The sequence below is a fragment of the Corylus avellana genome, chromosome ca3 (genome assembly GCF_901000735.1).
Source record: "Corylus avellana chromosome ca3, CavTom2PMs-1.0".
In the NCBI taxonomy this organism is placed as follows: Eukaryota; Viridiplantae; Streptophyta; class Magnoliopsida; order Fagales; family Betulaceae; genus Corylus; species Corylus avellana.
The window spans coordinates 32,815,194-32,823,982 of record NC_081543.1 but is presented as its reverse complement, the minus strand read 5'-3'; the positions used below and the strand labels follow the sequence as shown (position 1 = coordinate 32,823,982).

Here is an 8,789-nt window from a genome sequence, read left to right as displayed (position 1 = left end):
GTCTATTCTAGATGGCTAGTTTGGAGGTAGTTTAGCCATTCCTGATAACCTGTTTGAGATGGATCATCTCTAAGGCAGACTATATAACAATTTTTTTATTTTTAATAAATTTAGTGTTACAATCTGAACTATTCATTTTAAAATAAACTATTAAAAAAAAAAAGAAAAAAGGAAATGCATTCATGCAATACTCCAAATCTCAATCCCTAGGAAAGGATAAGCAAACTTGGGCAGCTGTGGCATTAAAATTTAGAAGGCATATTCCTTATCTCGGAATAGTATTGTGGCCCAATTGTTTTTGGAGTGATGTCGGGCCATTTGGTAGGGGTTAGATTTAAATCTTTATCAATCAATTTAGAGAGTGAAAGATAGATAACTACTAGTTTGCTGATAAGAGATAGAGACGGTTGAGGTTCAATAATGCCGTTGTTCTACTCATTTGGACGGTTCTTAGATACTTTGCGGGGTGCGATTTCAAATGCCATAAAAAGATTTGACTTCCCTTACTATACACCAATTGGTTTTCAGATAAGATGGTCAAAGGTCTGATCCAACTAATGGTATCAGAGCCAGGGTCATAGGTTCGAGTCGCAGGAACTTCATGTTGAGGGAGAGATTGTTGAGGTTCAACAATGCCGCTGCTCTGCTCACTTGGACGGCTTTTAGATACTTTGCGGGGTGCAATTTCGAATGTCATAAAAGGATTTGGCTTCCCTCACTGGATACCAATTGATTTTCAGATGAGATGGTCAAATGTCCGATCCAACATAGACCTTGAGTAACTAAATGCTTGTATGTCTTAGATTTTCAATAATTGCAAGTAAGAAAAGCAGAAAAATATTATATATTTGGAATTTCTTTTAAGATAAATCATTTTTTTTTTACCCCAAACTATCATCCCATCTATATAATCCCTCATTTGAACTTTAAATTTCAGCCACTAAACTCTAGTGCGAATAATTCCATAACACCCTGCAACATGGTGAAACATTTTTATGAGTATATTGAACTCTAGAAGGATTAGAAATGCTTGATCATATGTGTTCGAATAACTTGCGGGCTTAACGAGACAATTTAGAGATGTTGCTATGTTGGTCTCTTTGGTAAAGATTCAGTATAATGCTCTAATCTTTTTCTACAGTTGTGCTCAGCGATCGCACAATTTATTCGATAGACATAACACCTATCGTTTATGTCTAATAGGCATTACGCTTGACATCTAGGTTTTTTTTTTTTGAGAAACACTTGACATCTAGGTGATTTGTGGAGTAACGCTCATCTATTTGCTCCTCTCAATCAATGGGGGTGAGGTTATATAGGCCTCATTAGATGGGTTGGGGCATTAGACTACTTGTGAGCAATTCGAGTGACTGTCATTTTTTCTCTCTCATTATGTTTTTGCGTGCTCTTTGACGGAGGGTTTGTGAGTCTTACTCTAGCTATTGTAGTAGTGTATTTCCACTCTCGGAAGAAAAAAGACGGTGAAAACGTGGAATAATAACAAAATAATTCAATCGCAATGCAAGTAAGGTATTGTTTTATTTGGCTATGCTATTCTAATTTTCTAACAATTAATTTGCATTGGCAAGGACTATTTCTAGCAAAAGCCATTTGGGATGACTTGGATAATCTAAAAAAGTAGACGGATTCGTCTTTTAATACAAAAGATGATTTTTGTCAAGACGTGATTTTTTCTTGAAACGGGCTTTTAAGGTAATAAACGGACTTTTAAGACTCTCCACCGCAATCCCGAACAGATTTTAACACACTTTAAGCATTTAAAATGCTTATGTGTATATTCTAGTATGGTACTAAGCATCGGATATGAGTGCTTGGCTTTGCCTTTAGGGCGCTAGTGGCGCATTGATGGCGCACTTGGCGCTTAGCACGAAGCATCAGAGCGATTTGATCTTGACTATTCATTTTTGGACGGTTAGGATCATTCGATCTAGTGGTTTGATCTAGACAGTAGGATGTTTCTTAAGTAGATCCAGTGGATTGATTTATTGGACTGTAATTAAAGTTAATTGTAAGATCAAATTAACTTTGATACAACGATTAAGATTAAATAATTAAGATCTAATAGTTATTATTAAATAATAGTTGATGATTATTTAATCTAACAGTCATAATTGAGTGTATGTTAGATTAGCAGTTTAATTTCAAAATTATATGTGTAGTTTAGTTTTTTGAAAAAGCACAGATAATTATCTCTGCTTCTATTCTCTACTAAACTACATAAGTTTTTTTGGGCTCCATTGTATCGTGGAGAAATATTTGTTGTTACCCAGTTGCATACCATTTATGATGGGGGCAAATAATTTCTTAAGGAAAGTAACATTGTAACACACCTTAGGAACAATTTCGTTTTTTTGTTTCTCTTATTTTTCTAACATGAACAACATAATTTTGTTAGTTCAACATTTATATATCTCAAACTATATAGTGATAAGTGATTGAGTAAGAATTCATTCTTAGTAATTTTGTTTTTTGTTTTTGTTTTGTTTTTTGTTTTTGCATTTTTTTTCTTCATTTTTTGGCATTCAAAAACTAATTTTTGGGCGGGGACATAGTGAAAATTGAATGTTTATTAATTTAAACCAAAAATTACTAATTGTTGAACCATTTATTTGACAAAAATCATTTTCGGTATTAAAAAACGAGAATTCTTTTTGAAATCCAAAATTCCAACAAATAGACTTTGGATATTTTATTTTTGTATGTTCCTTTAAAATTCATGGTCTTTATCAAGATCAATCACAATATAATTTCTTACTAGTTACTACAGACATATATTTAATCATGTAAGAGAACTACTCGAATAATGTTGGAATATTTTATAAATTAGGTTTATTGATATTTTCCTTAATATGTGATTTCTCTTTATGATAGAAGATTTTTATTCTTCGCTATTATATTTCCTTGTAAGGTTTATTCTCTTCCTTAATTAGTTTAAGTCTATTTTAGGATTCTTGTTTACTACTCATTGTCTCTCTATAAATACAGAGTTATGTAATATTATATGATACAGTGAATATACAAGATGTAGCCCATACGTTTATCTCCACTTCCGTTCTCTTTTATATTTTAGTATTTTATATTTTATATATATTTCAACATGGTATCATAGTTAGTTTCTGTGGCTTTCAACAAAAGTATTATGACCCTTTTTTTTAATGTTTTTTGGCGTTCTCTTCCCAAGATCTCCCAGTTTTGCTCTTCTGAAGATCTCCAAATATTGTTGTGATTCACGGCTCTATTCATTGGCGAATCTTGGCATAAGGCGGTTTGGTCATTCACAGGATTTTTAACAGCTAGTTTTCAATTTCCGGCCTCATTGTCAGTTACGGTTTGGCCCTTTACCAGATTCTTTTAGCAGCTTATCTCCATTCTCCAGTATTTCTCTGGTCGTCACTTTTAGCCTTTCTCATCTTTCTTGTTGGTGAACTTTGGCACAATGTGGTTTGACCCTTCATAGGGTTTAACGGCTAGTTTCCGTTTTCCGACCATCATTGTCAGTTGTGGCTTGGCCCTTAACTGGATTCTTTTAGCAGCTTGTCTTCGTTCTTCAGTATTTATATGACCGTCACTTTCAGCCTTTCTCATCGGCATTGCCTCGATCCAACTATCGACTTCGGATGTCTTTAATTTCTTCTCTTTTCCAAACTCAAGCTTACACCTTGAGTTTGAGGGGAGATATTGGAATATTTTATAAATTAGGTTTATTAATATTTTCCTTAATATGTTATTTCTCTTTATGATAGAAGATTTTTATTTTTCGTTATTATATTTCCTTGTAAGGGTTATTCTTTTCCTTAATTAGTTTAGGTCTACTTTAGGGTTTTATAAAGAGAGAATTATGTAATATTGTTTGATACTATAAATATACAAGATGTCGCTCATACGTCTCTCTCCACTTCCACTCTCTTTTCTTTCTCTTTCATATTTTAATATTTTATATTTTATATATATTTCAACAAATAATACCCACAAAATTCAAAGTCTAATAGCACTAAAAAACACATACTAAAAGAGATTTCACTGTCTAACTTTGTTGCTCAACTATTTTCTGATGAGCACTAGAAGACACAGATGTTTTCACTTGTTTAAGCAAATTCTAATTGAAATCTTCAGAGAATACACAAGTTTACTATCATAAATTAATTGCTTATAGTTTTTATGGAAGCATTTGAGCTAGTTTAATAGAAATTACTTTGAAAAAAAAAAAAAAAACTCTCTCAAGCCAAAAAAAAAATGTATAATTGAATTTTCCTAAAGGTATTATTCTTAAGAGCAAAGAAATTCTCCCTATTCACTTGGTTAAACAAATACCAATTATCTTCAGAGAGTGTTCAAGTTTATTGCCAATAAATACTTCTTAAGTGCTTATATCTTTTATGAATGCATGTGGCCTAGTTTAAGAGTATGGCTAAAACGAAAAGTCCCCGAAGTTAAAAAAATTGTACCAATAAAAGTATGTCCCTCCTCACTTGCTTAAGAGATACAATTGAAATCTTTGGAGAATACACAAGTTTACCACCAAAATATACTTCTCAATTCTTAAAAGTTTTATGGAAGCTTGTGACCTAAATCAAGAGACATTACTGTTCAAAAAAAGTATCTACAATAAAAAAATTGTCAAATTTTAATTTGCCAAAAATCAGTATTCTTAGATCAATACCAATTGAAAAAATATACCTCTTCAGTTGTCTAAAAAATACCAATTGAAATCTTCAAAGAATGACACAAGTTTGCTCTCCAAAATAACTTCTTAGTTGCTTAAAGCTTTTATTAAAGACAGTTACTATACCTAATTCACTTAAAAAATAAAATATTGAACGTAAGAAATTGTCAATTTTTTGATTTATCAAAAATCAATATTCTTAGATCAATGTAGCAACGCAACCTTTGATGTACGATGCTATGCTTAATATAAAAGTTTTCTAATTCACATCTCACAAGGAGTGCAATGGAAGCTCGTTTGTCCATTATATGATTACAAATATCCTCGATAATTATTTATTTTTAATGATAATATAACCTTTTTAATGTTTTAAGTAGGGGTGAAAAGGCGGTTAGTAGAAAAATCTACTAACCGCCTAGACAGTTAACCGATTAACCGGCAGTTAGCAGTTAATAACCTTAATAACCACTAACTGCTTTTTAAAATAAAACATTTAAAAAAATTAAAAAATGAAAAAAAATGGCATCGTACGATAATACCTATATATATATATATATATATATTGGCGGTTAGTGGTTAGTACGAATAACCGCCCGCCTTTTCCCACTAGTTCTAAACATGATAATTTTAATTTTATCTTTGATGCTCTCTACTTTCTATATCTTTTTGCAAAAGGTAATGACGTGAATTGTTTGCCACTAAAGAAAAAAAGAAGAAAAAAGAAAAGAAATTCCGCCACTTTTTTCGTAAAATCTGTTGAAATTTATATTGTGATCATGGAGAATTTAAATTAATAGAGTTTATTAAGGTGCTTCAATGATTTATGTGAACAAATAACAAATAACATTTTCCTTGATCACCTACTTTCTTTTTGATATCATGTTTTTTTTTAAGAAACTTTAGAAAACTTTCTTGAACTTCCACGCGTTAAGAAATTACCCTCCCGAAGTTCAAAAATTCTCAATTAAAGGTATCAAACTTATAATTTCTTTCAATTACCCATTTCCATTAGGACTTTCTGTTAAATATGGTAAAAATTCTCAAAATACCACTGTTGAAATGGAGGAATTGAAAGACATTGAAAGTTTGATACCCTATTTAAGAATTTTTAACCTTCTTTTATTTTTTGGGGGGGTGGGTGGGTAGTGCCAAAACGAGCGCAAGTTCAGAGGGTTTTGTGAAGTTTCCCTTCTTTTTTATTTAATACATCATGTTTTGAATTCATTCCTATTGGTGGTTTCAAATGTATTGCCATAATTTGTAAGAATGATTTGTTATTACTTTTATGAGTTTTTCTTTTGTTATGGGTATAAATTTTTTGGAGGTCATTTCCATTTGTAACTTTAATTGTTTATGGTACTTTTTCATAAATAGATGTTATGATTCTTTTCACTTCCATATATTCTAGTAGGACGCTTAGCTAAAAAATACTGTTGTATTACATGCTTTTCACTCTTTTTAGACTAATAGTTTCATTCAAATGATGATTTAAATAAATGCTTTGATTTAATATCTTGCGTGTAATATATTCTCATTCGCTTCTTTAAAGTTGCTATTTTCTATGAATTACTTGATTTTTGTTAAGAATCGCAGATTAATTACATAAATAATTTGTGAAACCTTTTGTTTGTAGCCAAAACATATCACTTGAACCAACAATTGGTTAACTTGAATATTATATATTTCAAAAGCCATAATCCGTAAAAATACTCTTTTTAAATAAGAAGATTTGTATATGCTACATGGTCTAATCCTTACATATTGTTTCTTGAATTTAACTTCTGAACAAGAAAATTTTTAAAGTGGTACTAGGAAACCGATGGCCAAGTATTCCCTGCGAAAAGTTATGATTTTGCTGATGGTGTTGATTATCTTTGCAAAATTCAAATCTCAAGCCAATCTTCTTACCTCTAGCTCTCTTTCTCCAACTTCACTCCCCATTCGTTTACTTCAATCCTCTCAACATGACAATGATCACAGATGTCATTGTTATGAAAGCACATATGAAAAATGTAAACATTTAATAAGACCAACTAATATGGTGCCTTGTGTTATCGATTTTTTAATCTTTTGCATTGATTGGATTAATTTTATTTCTCATTTTGAAAAAGTTGATCGGGCTGCGAAACGATGCGGACCACAATGCTTCAAGGGTCGGAAAGTTGCCCAACCCCGTCATGCACAGTGTTTGTTAGATTGTCTTCATGGAATCATTTGAGGTGTCTCCAAGTGGAATTTCGTCATTCATGGATATGAATTTGCACACCCATGAGCAAGATATCTTATGTACTACATGTTTATCAATTTTATCTTGTGCAAAGTTATGTAGATGTTTCTTTTAATAAGCACGTGTGTGCAAATTGTGTTTGCTTTTTTGTAGTTTCTTTAGTTAGACACGTGTGGTGCAAGAATAAGTGACTTAGTTGTTGGGATCTATCGTGTAAAATTCAGAAAGTTCTTTTACGCGGCCAAAAAACAAACAAATTCCCATGAACTTTTTTCTTCAAGAAAAACAGCCAGATTTAAACACAACATATAAGTTTAGTGTTACTTACATGTCCTTACCTCTAGTGCGAATAATTTATTCGAATCCCTTAACCCGTTGTAAATTTACATGTTAATTTGACAGAAAACATTATACGTGCATTGCACATGCTCTCATATTTGAAATGTTGCACTAGTTAGTCATTTGAAAGGTTAGGAATATCCTATGAGTTCTTGTTGAATTCCATAACACCCTGCAAACTGGTGAAACATTTGTATGAGTCTATATTGAACTCTAGAGGGATTAGAAATGTTTGATCATATGTATTCGAATGACTTGAAGGCTTAACAAGACAATTTGAAGATGTTTCTATGTTTGTTAAAGATTTGGTATAGTGCTCTCATATTTTTCTATAGTTGTGCTCGGTGATCACACAATTTATTTGATAGGCATAACGCCTATCAATTATGTCTAACAGGCATTATGCTTGACATCTAGGTGATTTGTGGAGTAACGCTCATGTGTTTGCTCCTCTCAATCAATGGGGGTGATCGAGGCTATATAGCCCCCATTAGATGGGTTGGGGCATTAGACTACTTGTCAGCAATAAGAGTGACTGTCATGCTTTCTCTCTCATTGTATTTTTGGGTGCTCTTAGATTGTGGGTTTGTGAGTCTTACTCAAGCTATTGTAGTAATGTACTCTAATAGCGGGAGGAAGAAGACGCTGGAAAATCACGTGGAATAATGGCAGAATTATTCAATCACAATGCAAGTAAGGTATTGTTTTACTTGGCTATGCTATTTCTAACAATTATTTTGCGTTGGCAAGGACTATTTCTAGCAAAAGCCATGTGAGAAGACTTGATAATCTGAAGAAGTAGTTTGCAAGGATAGTGGACAACAAAGATCCAAGGGCTAGAAAGGGGAAAGGGGGGACAACAAAGAAGGAAATAGAAAAATAGTGGCCATCTTTTTGCATTTCTATTATGGACAGAAATTTTCTCCAAACCGGTATGGAAGAAATATCTTACAACTCATGTAAAATAGTGTCAAGTGTTTATAAACATTTAAAAGACACATTAAATTTAGTCTAAATTAGTAAACTGACAAACATTTTACTATTATTTAGGGGAAAATACACTTTACCCTCTTGAACTTGTACACTTCTGTTGATTTTACCTCCAATGTTTAAAATTTTTCAATTTACCCCCCCAAACTTTTATTTTTTTGCAATTTTGCCATTCTGTTAAAATTATCTGTTATATTGGACGGAATCTCAAACACGTTCGCTGCACGTGCAAGATTTTAGGAAAGTGGCTCCTTAATTAATTATGGAGGGCACTGACAAACATTTATTCGAAAAGATTAATGCTATTTAGATCCTGTTTGGGATTGCGTTTGAGAAATAGAGATTTTAAGTCAAAAAGAGCTTTTGGACAAAAATTTCATTTTTAAGCTTTTTTTAGAAGTATTTTTGGGCCATTTTTAGGCTTTTTGGACCCTTAAAAACACTTTTAATTTTTTTATCAGATGAATACTTTTTTCTTCAAACGGACTTTTTGAGTGTTAAAAGCACTTTTAGAATCCTTAAACGCAATCCCAAATAGATTCTTAGTAG

General features: G+C 32.0%; 2 protein-coding genes across 6 annotated transcripts in view; both read left to right on the top strand.

Moving 5' to 3' along the window:
• The window catches only part of LOC132175179 (syntaxin-61-like), a 51,004-nt gene that overhangs the window by 25,109 nt on the left and 17,106 nt on the right, over window positions 1-8,789 (top strand). The gene's annotated exons all lie outside the window — the stretch shown is intronic.
• The window catches only part of LOC132173415 (protein LATERAL ROOT PRIMORDIUM 1-like), a 13,859-nt gene that overhangs the window by 1,362 nt on the left and 3,708 nt on the right, over window positions 1-8,789 (top strand). The window lies entirely within an intron of this gene.